We start from the raw sequence: 19,292 nt of genomic DNA, 5'->3' as shown, positions 1-19,292 counted from the left end.
AGTCACATGGAAAAATACTCAAAATCACTATTACTTAGATAAATGTAAATTAAAACAATACTTTATTTTTTAAAATTTATTTATATTCAGTTTTCAACATTCACTTGCACAAAATTTTGAATTTCAAAATTTCTCCCCATCATTCACCTTCCCTCACCTCAGGACAGTATGTATTTTGATTACCCTTCCCTCCAATCTGTACTCTCCCTTTCTTTCTCCTAATACATTCCTCTCAACACTTAATTTTTACTTTTAGATATCACTTTTAGAAAAAAATCACCCCCCCTCCCTCTCTTATCCCCTTTCCTTCTATTTTCTTGTAGGGCAACATCGATTTCTATACCCCTTTGCCTACACATCTTATTTCCTAATTGCATGTAAAAATAATTTTTAACATTCATTTTTAAAGCTCTGAGTTCCACATCCTGTCCCTTACCCCCTTCCCACCCACCCTCATTGAGATGGCAAACAATTCGATATAGGTTAAACATGTGTAGTCATGCAAAGCACTTCCATAATAATCATGTTGTGAAAGACTAACTATATTTCCCTTTATCCTATCTCGCCTTCCGTTTATTCTATTCTCTCCTTTGACCTGTCCCTCTACCAAAGTGTTTGCTTCTGATTATCACTTCCCACAATCTGCCATCCCTTCTATTATTCCCCCTCTCTTATCCCCTTTCCCCTCTTTTTTCCTGAAGGGTAAGATAAACTTCCATACCCAGTTGAGTGTGTATGCTATTCCCTCCTGAAGCCAAATCTCATGAAAGGAAGGGCTACTTATTCCCTCTTATCTTCCCCTCCATTGTAAAAGCTCTTTGTCACTCTTTTATGTGAGATAATTTACTACATCCTACCTCTGCCTTTCTTTCTTCTAATACATTCCTCTCAACACTTAATTTTCACTTTCAGATATCAATCCCTTCATATTCAGCTCACCCTGTGCCCTCTGTCTCTCTGTCTATCTCTCTCCATACAAATACACATACACACACACATACATACACACACATACACATATATTCCTTCCAACTATCCTAATACTGAGAAAGGTCTCATGAGTTACAAATATCACCTTTCCATGTAGGAATGTAAGCAGTACAACTTTAATAATGCTTGAAAATCCTTTATTTAACTGAATATCCATTTTTTCCCCCGAAATATTATACTCAGTTCTTCTAGGTAAGTGATTCTTGGTACTAATGCTATCTTCTTTAACCTCTGGAATATCCTATTCCAAGCTTTCTGGTCCCTTAGTATAGGAGCTGCTAAATCTTGTGTTATCCTGATTGTATTTTGACAATACTTGAATTGTTTCTTTCTGGTTGCTAGTATTATTTTCTCCTTGACTTGGGAACTCTGGAATTTGGCTACAATATTCCTAGGAGTTTTTCTTTTGGGATCTCTTTTAGAGGTGATCAGTGGATTCTTTCCATTTCTATTTTACCCTCTGGTTCTAGAATGTCAGAGCAGTTTTACTTGATAATTTCTTGAAAGATGATATCTAGGCTTTATTTTTTTTTTGATTGTGGCTTTCAGGTAGTCCAATAATTTTAAAATTATCTCTCCTGGATCCATTTACCAGATCTGTTGTTTTTCCAATGAGATATTTCACATTATCTTCTATTTTTTCATTCTTTTGGTTTTGTTTTCTAATTTCTTGACTTCTCATCAACTCATTAGCTTCCATTTATTCCATTCTAATTTTAAAGGAATTATTTACTTCAGTGAACTTTTGGATCTCTTTTTCCATTTGGTCCATTCTACTTTTTAAGGCATTCTTCTTCTCATTGGCTTTTTGGATCTCTTTTGCCACTTGGCTTAATCTGATTTTAAAGGTATTATTTTTTTCAGCATTTTTTTGGGTTTCCTTTAGCAAGCTGTTGACTCATTTTTCATGATTTTCTTGCATCACTCTCATTTCTCTTCCCATTTTTTCCTCTACCTCTCTTACTTTATTTTTAAAATTCTTTTTGAGCTCTTCCATGGCCTGAAACAAATTCATATTTTTCTTAGAAGCTTTGGATGCAGCAACTTTGACTTTTTTGTTTTCTTCTGATTGTATGTTTTGATTTTCCTTGTCACCAATGATGTAAGAGAAAGTAAGAATGTATATTCCATTTCTTTTTCCCATTTGTTCATTTTCCCAGCCAGTTGCTTGACTTTTGGGCTCTTTGTTAAGTGGAGGGCACCAGAAGCAACTCTTCTTCAGCAGTGACTGCTGCCACCCTCAAGTTGGGGTTCGGGTCAGGCCATGTTTCCCCCTTAGTCAGGGGAGAGACCCTTGCCACTGACCTTCAAAGATGTCTTTGGTGTTTGTGAGTTGAGAAGTCTGGAAATCATAGCAGCTGCCAGTGATTCAGTCCCCTAAGGCCTGCTCCAGCTCTGTCTGTGCTGGCACTGCCCATGTCAAACTGCACTCTGCTCCCAGCTTGGTGCAACAGACCCTTCCTGCAATCTCCCAGATTGTCTTGGGCTGGAAATTTGCTTTGGTCTGTCATTTTGTGATTTCTGCTGCTCTAGAATTTGTTTAGAGTCATTTTTTATAGTTTTTTTGAGGGATTTGGAAGGAGAACTCTAGTAGGTCCCTGCTTCTACTCCACCATCTTGGCTCTGCCCCTCCAAAACAATTCTAAGATACCACTTCTCACCTATCAGACTGGCTAATAGGACAGAAAAGGAAAATGACAAATGATGGAGGGAATGTGGAAAAATAGGGACATTAATGTACTATGGATAGAGTTGTGAACTGATGTGACCATTCTGGAAACAACTTGAACTATGCCCAAAGGTCTATAAAACTGTGCCTATTCTTTGACCCAGAAATACAGTTACTAGGTGTGTATTCCAAAGAGACCAGAAAAAGGGAAAATGATCTATTCATACAAAAAAATTTATAGCAACTCTTTGTGGTGGCAAAGAATTAGAAATTGAGGAGATGCTCATCAATTGAGGAATGGCTAAACAAGTTGTGGTATATGATTGTGATGTAATACAATTTTGCTGTAAGAAATGATAAGCAGGATGGCTTCACAAAAAAACTAGTAAGTCTTATATGAATTGATGCAAAATGAAGTGAGCAGAACCAAGAGAACACTGTACACAGTAACAGCAACATTGTAACAATGATCAAATGTGAAAGATTTAGTTATTCTGATAGGTGATGATCCCAGACAATTCCAAAGCTCCCATGATGAAAAATGCCATCCACCTCCAGAGGTGAACTGAGTGCAGACTACAGTGTACATTTTCACTTTCTTTTTCTTGTGTGTGTATGTGTTTCTTTCTCTTGTAACGTGGCTAATATGGAAATATATTTTGCATGACTTCACATGTACAATTGATATCATATTGCTTCCTTTCTCAAGAAGTGGGGGAGGGGTGAACAGGCAGGAGAGAATTTGGAACTCAAAATTTTATTTTTTATTTTATTTTTTGAAAATTAATTTTATTTATTTTCAGTGTTCTACAATTACTCCCATATAACTTAGATTATTATTTTTCCCTCTCTTCCCCTACCCTCCTCCCTCCCTCCCTGAGATGGCATACAATTTTATATAGGTTCTACAAACACATTCCTATTAAATATATTTTCACTATAGTCATGCTGTGTAGAAGAATTAAAATGAATGAGAGAAATTATCTAACAAACCAAAATGCAATACACACCAAAAAAATGATCTGCTACGTTCTGCAATTGAATTCCATAGATGTTTCTCTGGATGTGAAAGGCATTTTGCCTTAGAAGACCATTGGGAATTTTTTTAAAGTCCTTGCATTGCTATGAAGTTCCAAGCCTACTAGAAAAAACTCTCACATACTGTGGTTGTTGCTGTCCACAAAGTTCTCCTGGTCCTGCTCCTTTCGCTCAGCTTCAGATCATATAAGTCTTTCCAGGCCTCTCTGAAGTCTTCCTGTTCATCATTTCTTATAGCACAATAGTATTCCATTACATTCATATACCATAATTTATTCAGCCATTCCCCAACTGATGGGCATCCCCTTGATTTCCAGTTCTTGGCCACCGCAAAGAGTGCTGCTATAAATATTTTTGTACATGTGGGACTCTTTCCCATTTTTATGATCTCTTGGGGATACAGTCCTAGAAGCGATATTGCTGGGTGAAAGGGTATGCATATTTCTGTAGCCCTTTGGGCATAGTTCCAAATTGCTCTCCAGAATGGTTGGATCAGCTCACAGCTCCACCAACAATGTATTAGTGTTCCAACTCTCCCACATCCTCTCCAACATTTATCATCGTCCTGTTCTGTCATGTTTGCCAATCTGATAGGTGTGATGTGGTACCTCAGAGTTGTTTTGATTTGCATCTCTCTAATCAAAAGTGATTTAGAGCATTTTTTCATATAACTATAGATACCTTTAATTTCTTCCTCTGAAAATTGCCTATTCATATCCTTTGACTATTTATCAGTTGGAGAATGTCTTATATTTTTGTACATTTGACTTAGTTCTCTATATATTCTAGAAATGAAGCCTTTATCACTGACATTAGCTGTAAAAATTCTTTCCCAGTTTTCTACATCCCTCTGAATTTTGTTTGCATTGGGTGTGGTCTCAAAAAACTTTAAAAATGAATGTTAAAGATTTTTTAAAATGTAATTGGAAAATATTAATATAAACAAATATACTCAAAAACATATAATTATATTTAAATATTATAATATTAATATTAATGTTTTTAAAATAAAATGTCCTTTTGGTAATACATTTAAGTTACTAAAATTAGACAAGTACTAGAAAGAATGAGTATAATTCAATAGTCTTGATATGGTCATCATTATCCTTTGAAAGGCTAGTATGGTATATGAGAAACAATACTAGATTTAGTCAGCAGAATTAGGTTTGCACGCTGTGCATTATCTTTGTGATGCTGGACAAGTCATTTCACTTCTCTGGTGCTCAGTGTCCCCATATATAAAATGTGGGAGTTGGATTAATGGTTATCATTCTAAAAGTCTTTCTACACAAAAACTCTATGATCCTAAGAAATCATGATGAACGATTTGCTAATAATCACTGTGGACCCATATTGAACGTACCTGTATCTAACCTAGCACTATTATATATAGGTTGCTAACCTAACACTATTGTTCTGGGTACTATGGGGATCCAACACGATAATATATATAAAGCTCTTTGAAAACCACCCGGCAGATTATAAATATGAGGTATTATGAAATAATGAAAAAGGATGCAGGAATCAAGAAGCCCACCTAGATGTGCCTTGTAAAATGATGTGTTGAGTCTTCCCAGGCACTCAAGAGGTCCTAATCTGATAGTACTGCCTGGGACCAAGGAGCTATTCAGTAGTTTTTGCCTTATGACTGACTATATCTTACAAATGGAGTAACAGACTCATGGATTGTCATAGATGAAAGGTATTTTAGAGATGGTTTAGGCTCCAAATAGTTCATCTATGTATTTGGAAGTTGATGATTTCACAAGATTTATGATTTCTGCTACACCAACCTCCATCACCAAGACCAGACACACTGCTCAGTCTCATGGTTTTAACTCCCTTCTTTTGGAATCCTTTGGAAAGATCTTCAACAGAACACTGAATTAGTAAATTCTGAGTACTGTCCTGATTTCTTTAAGAAAAGCAGTGACTTGTTGGTTGAGAGTGCAGTCTCCAGCTTTCCAGTTTGCCCTACTTCAACTAGACATGCATCCGAAATTCATATGTCTTAGAAATAGTCTGTATACACTTAGGTTAGAGATACTACCTTCTCTTAAATACATTTAGGGAAAAGGAAGTTCAGCTCTTTTGGTGAAAGAAAGGAAAGATACTGAAAGCAGTCTACTGATATTTAGGATGATTCAAATAACCAGGTCCACCAATTATATTCACATCCTCTATCTTGTTCCAGACTGGCTTATCTCCTCAACTGTCAATTGCTCTCTCACTTTATCTCTCAATTATTTGAGACAATCTACCATTCTAATCTTGATCTGGCACTGACAATGAGGCAGGATGAGACTACAAAGAGTAATGGATTTTGAATTTCAGAATGTTAATTCCCCAGCTCTGCTACTTACTATCTTTGTGACCATAAGTAAGTCATTTAAACTCTGAACAGCAGCTCTGTCATCTGTAGAATGAAGTGGTTAAATTAGATAATCTCTACTATTCCTTTTTGGCTCTAATTTTTTTTAATTTAATTAATTTATTTGTTTTCAGTTTTCAACAATCACTTCCATAAGTCTTAAATTTTCTCCCCCTCCCCTCCCTCCCTGAGATGGCATGCAATCTTATATGGGTTCTACACATACATTCTTATTAAAGACACTTTTACATTAGTCTTGTTGCATAGAAGAATTAAAAAGGCTCTAAATTTTTGATCCTATGAGTCCAAGGATAGAAAAAGTCATCAAGGCATGGTTGGACATAGGACTGACCTTAAAATCAGGAAGACCCGGCTTTAAAATTCTACCTGTGACATCTACTAATTAGGTGACCACTTGATTTCTTATTGCCTGAGGCAACTTTATAAAACTATATTATTAAATAACCTCGTTGCAGGTCTGCATCTGTAGGAGTTTCCACAAGAATTCTCTAATTACATCATAAATATAGATAAAAAAGTCAAAGCTATATTACTTATGCTTTAAGGGAAGGTTGTTGGTTACTTTTGTTGCTGTTATTTCTTTCAACATTCTATGTTGAAATTCTTAAATTCTTAAATCTCTAGACAGAAACGCAGTGAAAGAAAGGGAAAAGTTCTAACCTAGGTCATCATTGCTCCAATGAGTTGTTGTTGCTTGTCTTTCATTCTTGAAGAAGATTGATGATATCAGGGGTAGATTTAAGGGAGGCAGGGATGTGCAAAGTCACCCTCCTTACTCTCTTTTCCAGAGCCATGTGGCTCTGGCTCCAATGAATGCCAATAGGACCCCATTCTAGGGCCCAAGGCACTCTAGACCAGTGGTGTCAAAAGCAAAATAGAAACCATTCCTGGCAGTCCCATATTAATTTGTTGTTGTTCAGTCATTTCAGTTGTGTTCAACTCTTTGTGACCCCATTTTTGGGTTTTCTAGGTAGAATTATTGAAGTAGTTTTCCATTTCCTTCTCCAGCTCATTTGAGAGATGAGGAAACTGAGACAAACAGGGTTAAGTGAGTTGTCTACGGTTACACAGCTACTAAAGTGTCTGAGGACAGATTTGAACTCAGGAAGATAAGTCTTCCTGACTCCAGGCCAGGTGGAGTTTGGCAACCTCTGCTCATAGCAAACATTCATTAAGAGTTCCCATACATTTCAGGGTCATTTCAAATAGTTTTGTCTGGTCTTCAAAGATACACTTCCAAAAGTATGATCCCCCAGGAGCTTAGAATGCATGGGCGTGAATTTTAGTCCTCCAAGGACTGATCAACTCATTGAATAAAACTCTTTCTTCAGTTGTCCCAGACCTAGAAGTAGATCATAATCAGCATATATATATATATATATATATCCATGAACTTGGACAATGCTCCCAGCATTACTCTGGATCAGACCAGCAATCAGGTGGGTGCTAAAAACAGACTTCCCATGTTTTCCACCTACCACCATTCATAACTCTTGGTGTTTGCTTATTGCTGGAGCATCTGCTTCCTTTAGCTGCTATGAAATATATGATCCTGGTATCTTCTTCTGCTTCATTTAGCTCATTTTGCAAATTCTCTAATGATGTCACAGAGAAGGAAAGAGGGGATTCTTTGGTTTTCTTCATATTATCAGATGATAGTGATATTCAGGGTGTAAGTAATGTAGACATTAGATCTACTTAAATTTGTAAATGCTTACTCAGAAAAGGGGAACAGAAGATTGTGGAAGATGGAAGTCTTCAAGTTCCTGAAAATGCACACATAGGATTTACCGGATGTGCCCCTTAAATAGGGTAGTACAGTTAATTATATAACCCCAGTTCTAGACTTGGAATTTAACTTCAGTTTGGGGACTGAGTTTTAATGGGTACACTGTGGCTCTTCAGTCAGAGAGAAGTCCAAGTTTTTTTTTTAATTTGTTTGTTTTGTTTTGTTTTGTTGAGACTGAGTCTCCCAATCTGGCCCAAACTGGAAATACAGCAATCATTCATAGGCCCTGTCCAACGGATGATCAGAATTGGGGTCTGATCTGGTCTGGCTCCAACCTGAGCTGGTTTGCCCCTCCATGAGCAGCCTAGTTCCCTATCCCATCACCCTCAAATGAAGACGAGCAATATTGGTGCCATACTTGCTGACTCATTTTGCAAATGCTGTAGTAAATACCATGAAGGGAAGAAGGTGCTTCTTGGCTTAGGCTAATGCAGTTCAGAACTCCTAAATTCAAATGATTCACCCGTCTGACCATTTCTTAGTACAAGGATTGCCAAGGGTACCATCACACCTCGCTTCTGAGGTTTTACCATCTTGAAAGCCTCTTATAGGAATAACGTTCTCCATGAATGTTAATGTTTGTCCTTCATTTTCAGAGAGGACCATTCCATCAGGGAGGTGATGCTGTGACATGCAAGCAAACTGGATTTAAGTGAGGGAGGGCTGTGCAAAGTCACCAGTCCCGATATAGATCAGGACAACTGGAGATGGCCCTGTTCTCCATGAATATTTGTATTATATATGAAGACCCCCTATGATACTTAGAACTATTTAAGAGTCCGCTAAGGCAGTAGTTCTTTGTTGTTGTTCTGTTGTCTTGGTCATGTCCCCATTTGGAGCTTTCTTGGCAAAGATACTAGAGTGGTTTCCCCTTTCCTTTTCCAGCTCATTTGACAGGTGAGGAAACTGAGGCAGTGACTTGCCCAAAGTCACACAGCTAGCGTCTAAGGTCACATTTGAACTCAGGTCTTCCTGACTCCAGACTTGGTGCCCCATCCTGCCACCTAGCTGTTCAAAGGCACCAGAGTTAAACTCAAATAGAAATGAAGATGACGAAACTACACATAAGGATTTCTGCAGGCTGCTTATTGACTTTAGAAACTATATATTGTCTAGTTTACTTTATTTTGATTTGCTATGTTAAATCTTTCCCAATTACATTTTAATCTGGTTCAGACCCTCTTCAGAGTGTCATCCCATTTGATACCTCTGCCCTAAAGCATTACTGAGTTTATGGAAGTATTATTGAGTTTATTATTGAGATTATGAGCCTTCTCATTTTCAATACTCAATTCAACACTTACCACCCTCAATTTAGATTTGTACTGACCTCAATTTAGTCTGGTTTTCAAAGATATGCTCCTAGAAATATGATCCCCTGGGAACTCAGCATGCATGAGGATGGATTGTAATCCTCTCCAGAACTGGTCAACTCATTGATACCAACATAGTACTCTGTGGACTACCATTTACCCTGCAGAAAATACTATCTTTCTTTTCTTTTTTTTTTTCTATTTGAAACCTCAATCCTGGGCACATTTAATAAAGCATTAATTAACCATTTAATAAGCAATCTTCCCTTTCTCCCTTCCCTCCTTTTCCTCCCTTTTTATTTCCTTCCTTCCTTCCAACCACAGCCTTAGACTCATTTATATGGTTACATCTTTTAGTCTCTCTCCTCCTCTTGTGCTGACATCCTTACTATTTCAGAAATTGGGGAAGCGAGCATGGAAAAAGGTGATAATATTGATATTAGAATTCTTTAGACAGCCAGTATAAATGGATAAAGCCAAAGACCTGCAGCAAGTTTCAGTTTAGCAATTTTCAACCCCTCCATTCTGATTAATGTAGGAATAAGTAAATGTTTCCTTAATTGCACATTTACCCTATCACTATCATTACTAGTTTACCACCTCCCTCAAAAAAAAAAAAAAAGGAAAAAGTTAAAAAAGGAAAAACTTCCTTCTTACCTATTAATCCAGGAAGAAAACCAGCTCCCCAACCTACTCCTAGAAATGCTATACTACAAGTAAAACCTAAAGAGCGGGCTTGCACTATTTCCAAAACATTTTCAGTCCTGTATATAGTGACCAGTGTCTCACATGGGTTATGGCCTTTGAAACAGTCACTAGATTCAGAGGCCACTTCAGTAGCCCAGTTAAAGTGACAAATAGCATACTTTAAACCTATAAAGAAAATGGCTGGTCTTTTGTCCTCCCCAAATGTGATGAGCAGAGCCTCAGGATCATCAATGAAGCTTAATGGATTATGTACTTGCATCATGATAAAGCATCCTTCACCAAAGTGCTCCTCTAAAGGTTTCTAGTAGCATAGGAGTAATCCTGGCTTCTCTGTTAGCAGACCATCTGCTGGGTGAGTCTACTCACCTTAGAAAGGCTTCAAGGACTGCCCCAACAAAGGATATGGCCATCATAAAAACATCAGTCCAGATGAATGCAGAGAAGCTCACCACCAGTACTACTACTTGCTACCGAGTTAATGAATGGATTTTGCCCCAGCAATTTATGAAGCCCATTGATTAAGGCACAGGGAGTTGTGTTCATTGGTGGAGGGAGATCTCACACTGAAAAAATTCTAGGCTTCTGAAGTGTTGAATTATAAATATAATATATCAAGGTATGTTCGTTGTAGTGAGTGTGCTCAGGAGATTCCTCATCTGCTAGACCAGGGCATGGCAGGTACAATAATAAAACATATTCTGCCCCTTTCAATTAAAGGCATAGTTCTGCTATTGATAATCTATGTGACCTTGGACAAGTCACTCAATGTCTCTCTGGGCCTCAGTTTCCTCATGTGTAAAATGAGGGAGTTGGACTAGATGATTTCTAGGGTCCTTTCTAGCTCAAAGGTCTATGGTCTTATGAATATTTTTGTTGATATTTGTCTTTCATCTTGTGTTTATGTCCTAGCTCCCTGCAAGGTTCAACTGCCACCAGAGCCTTTCCTGATGCCCCCAATTGCTAGTGTTCTTCTTCCTTTCAATGACTTTGTATTAATTTTGCATATATTCTCAATTTATTTACTGATGTTACATGTTCTTGCCCCACAGAAGAACGCAGGTCCTTGAGGGTACGCACTTTTTTTTTGTCTTTACACGTCTGCAGCCTGCCTTTGTGGCTGAAACCTAATGGGTTCATGATAAATGCTTTTTAGATCAAAAGGAGTGTTGTTTGGTATCTAAGCTCTTGCCAAGTGGATTCTCTTTGGGGAAAAAAAATTCTTTTCTTTTAAACTAACCAAATAAGTAACTTTCCTTACTTCCATGAAGAAATTCCCTCTGGAGAAATATCCTTAACTGCCATAGCTAAAGTGATTAACCTGATGAGACATTTCTCTCATTTTGGTGCTACTTTTTGGAAGATGAAGAGGGACTAGTGAGGAATTTCATTTAGTCACTGCTTATATTGTGAACCTACAAAAATTAAGACTCAATGATTTTTTATGGCGTATTGAAGCTTACCCTTTCTTCATTTGACATTCTCTTGGAGAACAGCTCAGGCTAGATTCCAAAGAACATGCTGCTCTAGTAAAGAGTGGGCTCTTTGGTTACATATCCTACTGAGGGCAAGCTAACCTGGCAAGACTAGAGGGGAGCAGAAACTGAATGAAATAAATGGTGGAAATTTAATATTTGGAGACCATAAAAGTCATAGAAAGCCAAGATAAACTAGATTTATACACATTTGGTGCTTTTGTAGTATGTTATTCTGACAGCATGAGGAGCAAAAACATTTTATATATGAGTTAGAAGCAGTTTAGTGGGCAAAAGTACCTCCAAATCTCCAGCTAACAAACTTTGTAATGCTGTCAACAAAACTGTTTTTGGTGCTAAAGGCTGGGATATGACTGTGGAGGACTTTTTTCCATTTTTTCTCCTCATAAGACTATTGCTAATATTTTGTCATGCAAGGTCTTGAATTCAGTTGTAAATAAGAACTTTTCAAAGATCAACCTTTTGTCAAATGTTGCCTAACAAGGAAGAAATCTGAGAGGACAGTTAAGAGACCTGAGTTTCAAATTCTAGTTATATTAGCTTTGTGTTTTTGGTCAAATCACTTAAATTTTCAGACTTTTAGCTTCCTATCCATAAAATGTAGACAATAATTTCTTCCCAGACTCTCCTGCAAGGTTGGCATTAGAATTTGGTGAGATAACAGGCATGAAACCATTTTGTGAACAGTAAAATCAAAACATCTAGAAAAAGTTTTTTCATTAATCTAGACTTGACTCTGTCACTAATTCACTATATGACCTCAGGCAAGTGGTGTAAACCTCTCCAAATAAGAACTTCCTCAATGATATAATAAGGGGGTTAGACAAGATAACTTACTGGATCATACAATCACAGATTTAATGGTGGAAGGGACCTCTGAGGACTCCTTCAGTTTCTTCCAGAACTCACTCATAGTCTGACCACAAATTCCTCAAACAACAAAAACTTCTTTTTCTATTCACAATTTGGTTACAGGAAGAAGGTAGATGGCTCAGTGGATAGAGCACTGGACCTGGAGCCAAGAAGACCTGAGTTCAAATCCTACTAGCTGTGGGACTTCGGGCAAGTCACTTAAACTCTGCCTAATTCACTGGAGAAAGAAATGGGAAACCACTCCAGTGTCTTTGCCAAGAAAATCTCATATGAGGTCATATCAAATTTAAGAGCTTTTTTTTTTTTTTAACTCTGCACAAATAAGCATTTGATGTTTATTGAATTAAACATGTTGAACAAATATGATTCAACAGTGGAATTTACTATAAGGGTGTCCCTAAAGTCTTAGAACAGTTTTAACCTTTAATAGCTTAAATCATTATTAAAACTTTATTATTAATGATAACAAAACTTTATTATTATCATTGCTAATGTTTCATTAGTTTTAATAGTTTAAAACTCCACTAAGACATTGGGGACATCCTATATATTTAGCTTATTTTTTTTAAAAAAAATTTTATTTAAAGTTTTGAGTTCTAAATTCTGTCCCTCCTTTCTGACCTTCCCTCCCCCTTTATATTTTGCTTATTTTGTAATAATTTCACATAAATTTTGACTATGAATTGTGCTCTTACACTCTTTTTTCTCTCTCTTAAAAAAAGATTAAAAAGAGAAAATGTTTTAGACCCAGTGATCCATTAATAGAAACTGCCATTACCTAAAATGAGTCTAATAAGATTACATTTAAATATATCTCATCACCACTCTGTTAACTCAACCTTAGATAGTCAATGCCTTTACAACTCCCTCATATTCCTCTCCTAAAGGACCTAGAGGGCTGCCTGTGGTCTGAGGTCATAGGTTCTCCACCCCTGTCCTTAAGGTTTTCCTAGGGTACTCGGCAGTTAATGTCTCCCTCTTAAGAAATGTCAATGACTAGTCGGACAAGGTAAGTATGAATTCCTCTTTGGAATTACTAGACTCCACTAGCTGGCTCTGATACTTGGCTAGATGAAGATCAAGTTCAGAATGCTCTTTACAGCAGTAGAAGCAGTCAGAAGCAAACAAATTTATTGCTAATAAAACTAGTTAATTGCACAGCATGAGGTACCCTCTCTCTATGCAAAATTACAGGTTGAGGGATTTTCAGCTACTCCAGCAATTTGATTAGCTGAACACTCATAAGTGCTCTATAATATTACTCAACTGAGCAACAGAATTTGATTGTTTACATTCCAGAAAAGAAATGTTTACTATATTTGGCAATCTACACATGGAAATCTACAAAATCATTTAGAAGAATTTAGGCAAATTTGATTCTTTTTTTTAAAAGTCTGAAAATTCCTATTGCAGCCTGAGTGCTATGATTAGACTGATTCTTGAATATCAATTTATGCCCAGGCTGGAACTAGATTAATTTTTGTATTATTCCTAAAACAGGTTTTTGTATGTTTGAAGTGACTAATGAGAACTGCCCACCATAAACAATTGCTTGCCATTTTCTTTTTTATTAATTGTCAAGAATAGATACAAGATCTTAATAACCCCCTAATAAAATTATAGTTTTTGGAATGGAAGGGGCCTCAAAGTCTTTTCCTTCTTTGACCTTCAACTCTAGCCTTTATTCTTAGAGATGTCCCCTTAATTCTTCACAAGCAGAAAACAGATCAGAATTTTATTTTCAAAATCCTCTAGAGAAGGAGGTCTCAATACCTCTCTTAGAAAGTTATTTTACTATTTGATAACCCTCATATACTGGATGTGAAAGTGACAAAGACAGTGCAGAGTGCAGAGTGCTGGACTGATCATAGACTTATCCTTTCCAGGCTAAATATTTGAATTCAACAAAAGCAGCAGCTCCAAAGCAAGACAACTATCAGAAGACTTAATGTAAGCAGATAAGAGTGCTTCTCCAAGCTTAACTTGGAGGAAAAACTGAGCCAACACACAATTAGCAACAGTGGAGTGGAAAATGTGGGCAACTTTCAGAGATTTGGTGTACAGCACTACATTTACTCATCTGGGTGAAAACACAAACATCAAAATTGGGTTGACAAAAATGATGGGGAAATTCAGAAGCTGCTAAACAAAAAATGAGAACTCCACAGAGTTTACTAACAAGATAGTTTGTCTGTCTCTAAGAAGGTAGTGTTTAACTTCACCACAAATAAAGTACATGTGAAGCTTAGAGAAACACAGGATTTTTGGTTCAGTAAGAAAACAGATGAAATTCAGTTTCATATTGATTGTAACAATCCAAAGTACTTTTATGATGCTCTGGGAAGGTTATGTATGGGGGAAAGACATATGGTGCATCTCAGCTATTCAATGCTGACGGAATCATTAGTGATAAGGATGGACATGATCCTGGAGAGAAGGGCTGAATATTTCTATAGTATTCTCAACAGAGTGTCATCAATCAGTACTGAAACACTGACTATATACCTCAGCTTAAAGTCAATTACTAGCCAAACGTCTAACTGAAGAAGAGATTTTAAATGCCACTAGGCTCCTCTTGCATGGCAAAGCACCTGGTGAGGATTCTATTCTAGCTGAGATTTAAGGGGTCCACTGCTCATATAAAAGCTGATGGAAATTTTCCCGGTTATGTAGCAAGAGAAGGCTATCTCCCAGGAGCTCAAAGATGTCTCCATCTTCTGTCTTTTATAAAAGTAAAGGAAATAGGTTGTCCTGTGACAATCACAGGAGTGTCTCTCTCTTAGTCACTGCTCTCAAGATGCTTGCCAGAGTCCTTCTTAATAGGCTGATCCTTGACCTGGAAGAGAGTCATCTACCTGACAGCTAGTGTGGCTTCAGAAAGGGCAGAGGAATTGTTGATATGGTGTTTGCTGCCCAACACTCCAAGAGAAATGCCAGGACCAGAAAAGAGATTGGCATACAACATTCGTTGATTTGACCAAGGTCTTTTATGCTATCAATAATGAGGGATTATGGCAAAATTTGGTTGCCCAGAGAAGTTCATCAGTATTATACACTAGCATACAGAGGTCAGAAGAAATGATACAAAGATACTGTCAAGATTTCTCTGAAGAACTTTGGTTTTGAGTGTGAGACATGGGAGACACTGGCAAATGACCACCCAGTATGATGTGCCTTTCTCAAAGAAGGTACTGTGCTCTATGAATGAAGCAGAATTGCAGTAGCTCAAAATGTTCATATGGACTATTTGTGCCTGACCCATGATAGAACCATCAGAGCTTATGCTGGTCTGATCAGCCACAGTTGGACACACCGTATCTTGCCTCCAAATAGTGTTTTGGTCCTCAACGAGAATGAAAGACAACAACCAATCAACCAACCATCACCAGTCAGAAAATCCTGCCTTTTAATCAGGGGTGTTCTGGTGCCAGCTCTGTCCTGCTGGCAGAACTGATTGTTAAATATTCACTATGAGGATTTATAGCCCCAGAAATCAGGATTGTTACAAATCAGGGATAGATTTATTGTTTGGCTGATTGTCTCAACTTAAGAAAGTGTTAATCACACAGATTAAAGTTAATAGTGTGTGCATATATCCACAACCCCCTGTTAAACACTTATCAACCCTTCTCAACTTTTAACTATCCTATATCCTGCTTGGTGAAGGGTGCGCTTCTTTCCTCCCTTCTCACCACCCATTTTTGGTCAGCGTATGTAGTGAATATTTCTAATGTTTTGGTGACCCTTGTCCATTGCCATTAAACCAACATGAAGACATTATTACATTGAATTTCAACCTCCTCTTCTTCAGACTGAATAATTCTAATCCCTTTAATCTTTCTAGACAAATCTTTTCCAGGACTTTAATCATTTTTTGGCTAAGTCTAGATAATTACACAATACCAAAAAATGTAGATGAAACATCCAAATGTCTGGAGTTGCGTAGATAAAGCATCCAGATGATTGTCTGAATATTTCATTTTATCTAGAAGCTTTGGAGCTGTATATAGCTTTGTATCTTTGTTGTTCCCCTGTGAAACATCTTAGCAATCTCCATATCACTATCCCTTTGAAGGATACAGAATTATATGTCTTTGTGTAATGAAATATCCCTACATATTATTTCTCTACTTGTGTGCATCACTATCATATTTTCCCTTTAAACTTAAGTATTGCTTTCTTAAAAAGTGTGTGCCTAAAACTTGTGTTCAACTTTTATGTCATTATCTATCAACCTTTGTATTTATACATATTTAGTTCATCCTTCCTGTATGTCTGTGCTTTTATTATTATTTTTTTGTAGGCAGCATTGTAGTAGATAGGGAGCCTATCCCTCTGTCAGGAATACCTATGTGAGTTAAAGTCTTGCCTCTAACACATACTAACTGTTTGACTACGCAAGTTACTTATTCTTTCAATGCCATAAACAACTCTTTGAGACTATAATTTAAATTTTTATCAGTTACAAGCATTTGTTTTCTATCTCTCCCATTCCCCTCCTACATAAAATGGTGATGATTATTACCTTAGATTAATCATTATTGAACTTCATCTTTCCAGTTTATGACAATTCCTTTTAATTCATATTATTCCTATCAAATATTCTACATAGTGAAAGTCTAAGCTAAAGAAACTAGAAAAGACTGTCTACCTTCAAAACAGAAACCTCACTCCATTATGATGAAGAAAAGGGACTACATAGTACCTACTATGTGCTGGGCTACACCTAAACTATCTTAAATAAAGAGACATGTATCTTTTATTAAAATTCTTCAACTTCTCTTGGCAGTAAGTTCTACAATCCTCATTGTCAGAAAATTCTTTTTAATTTCTAATTGAAATGGCTGACAATATCCCTTCATATCAAACTTGTAAGGATTAATAAAATATTTAAAGTCATGTTATAAAATAATATGCTGAAGTATGTATATAAAAGCACTTATCACTAAACCATTAAAAATAGCTATTGCTTCTCACTCTGAATTCTCTTAGTTCAAATAATCTCATTTGGGTCCATTTTTCCAGCTCTTTTATTTTTTTCTTTTTGATCATTGCCAACAGATTCAAAATACTTCAAATTATTATATAGGCTGAGCTGAATATGAAAAGAGAATACCTAAAAAAATAAAATTTACTCTTGAATGGAATGTACTAGGAGTAAGAGAAAGAGAGAGGTAGAATGTAGCAAATCATTTTACACAAAAGAGAGAAGAAAGAACTTTTACAATGGAAGGGAACAGGGGGAGATGAAAGGAAATAGGTGAGCCTTATTCTCATGGGATTTGGTTTAAGGAAGGAATAACACACACTCATTTGGATATGGAAATCTCTCTTACCCTGTAGGAAGGCAAGGGGAAAGGGGATAGGAGGGGGAAGATAATAGAAGGGAGAGCAAAGTGGGGAAAGGGATAATCAGAAGCAAACACTGTTGTGAGAGGCCAGGTCAAGGGAGAGAATGGAATAAATGGAGGGCAGGATAGGATACAGGGAAACGTGGTTAATCTTTTACAACATAACTATTATGTAAGTGTTTTGTGTTGTTACACATATATGACCTATATTGAATTGCTTGTTTTCTCAGTGAGGGTGGGTGGGGAGGGAGGAACAGAGAGAGTATGGAACTCAAAGCTTTAATAATGAGTGTTAAAAATTGTTTTAGCATTCAGCTTGAAATTAACATATACAGGCAATGGAGTATAGAAATCTATTTTACCCTACAGGAAAATAGAGGGAAAGGGGGAATGGAAGAAGGGTGGGTAATAGAAGGGAGGACAGCCTGGAGGAAGGGGTACATGGGATGTATGCTGTCCTTGGGTGGGGGGTGGGTAGAGATGGGGAGAAAATTTTGAATTCAAATTCTTGTGGAAGTGAATATTGAGAACTGAAAATAAATAAATTTCATAAAATTAAAAAAATTCATAACTTCTTTGAGAATCTTATCACCTAATTGGCTCAAATTGTGCATGCTTTTCAACTCAACATCCCAGAACTTTTTCAAATGCACAGATCAAGCCAATTTATCTGAATGTACTACTGTCTTCAACTACCTCCTCCCTCTCAACACACACAGGCACAGAAAATGTCACCAAAAGTCACCTCATAAGTCACCAAACCACCTTCTAATCTCCAAATCCCATTAACTACTCTTTTCTAGTCTTTATCCTCTAACTTCCACTTTCTTCTTCTTCTTCTTTTTTTTTTTATTAATTAAATTTATTTATTTAACTTTTAACATTCATTTTCACAAAATTTTGGGTTACAAATTTTCTCCCCTTTTATCCCCTCCCCCCCCAAACACCAAGCATTCTAATTACCCCTATGACCAATCTGCTCTCTCTTCTATCATCCCTCTCTGCCCTTGTCTCTGTCTTCTCTTTTGTCCTGTAGGGCCAGATAGCTTTCTATACCCCTTTACCTGTATTTCTTATTTCCTAGTGGCAAGAACATTACTCGACAGTTGATCCTAACACTTTGAGTTCCAACTTCTTTACCTCCCTCCCTCTCCACCCCTTCCCTTTGGAAGGCAAGCAATTCAATATAGGCCAAATCTGTGTAGTTTTGCAAATGACTTCCATAATAGTTGTGTTGTATAGGACTAACTGTATTTCCCTCCATCCTATCCTGTCCCCCATTACTTCTATTCTCTTTTGATCCTATCCCTCCCCATGAGTGTCGACCTCGAATTGCCTCTCCTCCCCATGCCCTCCCTTCTATCATCCCCCCCACCCTGCTTGTCCCCTTATCCCCCACTTTCCTGTATTGTGAGATAGGTTTTCCTACCCAAATGAGTGTGCATTTTATTCTTTCCTTTAGTGGAATGTGATGAGAGTAGACTTCATGTTTTTCTCTCACCTCCCCTCATTATCCCTCCACTAATGAGTCTTTTGCTTGCCTCTTTTATGAGAGATAATTTGCTCCAGTCAATTTCTCCCTTTCTTCTCCCAATATATTTCTCTCTCACCGCTTAATTTCATTTTTTTAAGATATGATCCGATCCTATTCAATTCACTCTGTGCTCTGTGTGTGT

General features: G+C 37.1%; 1 protein-coding gene across 4 annotated transcripts in view; it reads right to left on the bottom strand.

The window, feature by feature from the left end:
• Nucleotides 1–19,292, bottom strand: part of MAP3K20 (mitogen-activated protein kinase kinase kinase 20) — a 209,835-nt gene that overhangs the window by 116,744 nt on the left and 73,799 nt on the right. The window lies entirely within an intron of this gene.

This window comes from Notamacropus eugenii, chromosome 5 (assembly GCF_028372415.1).
Source record: "Notamacropus eugenii isolate mMacEug1 chromosome 5, mMacEug1.pri_v2, whole genome shotgun sequence".
Taxonomy (NCBI): domain Eukaryota; kingdom Metazoa; phylum Chordata; class Mammalia; order Diprotodontia; family Macropodidae; genus Notamacropus; species Notamacropus eugenii.
This window is presented reverse-complemented; position numbering and strand designations above follow the sequence as displayed.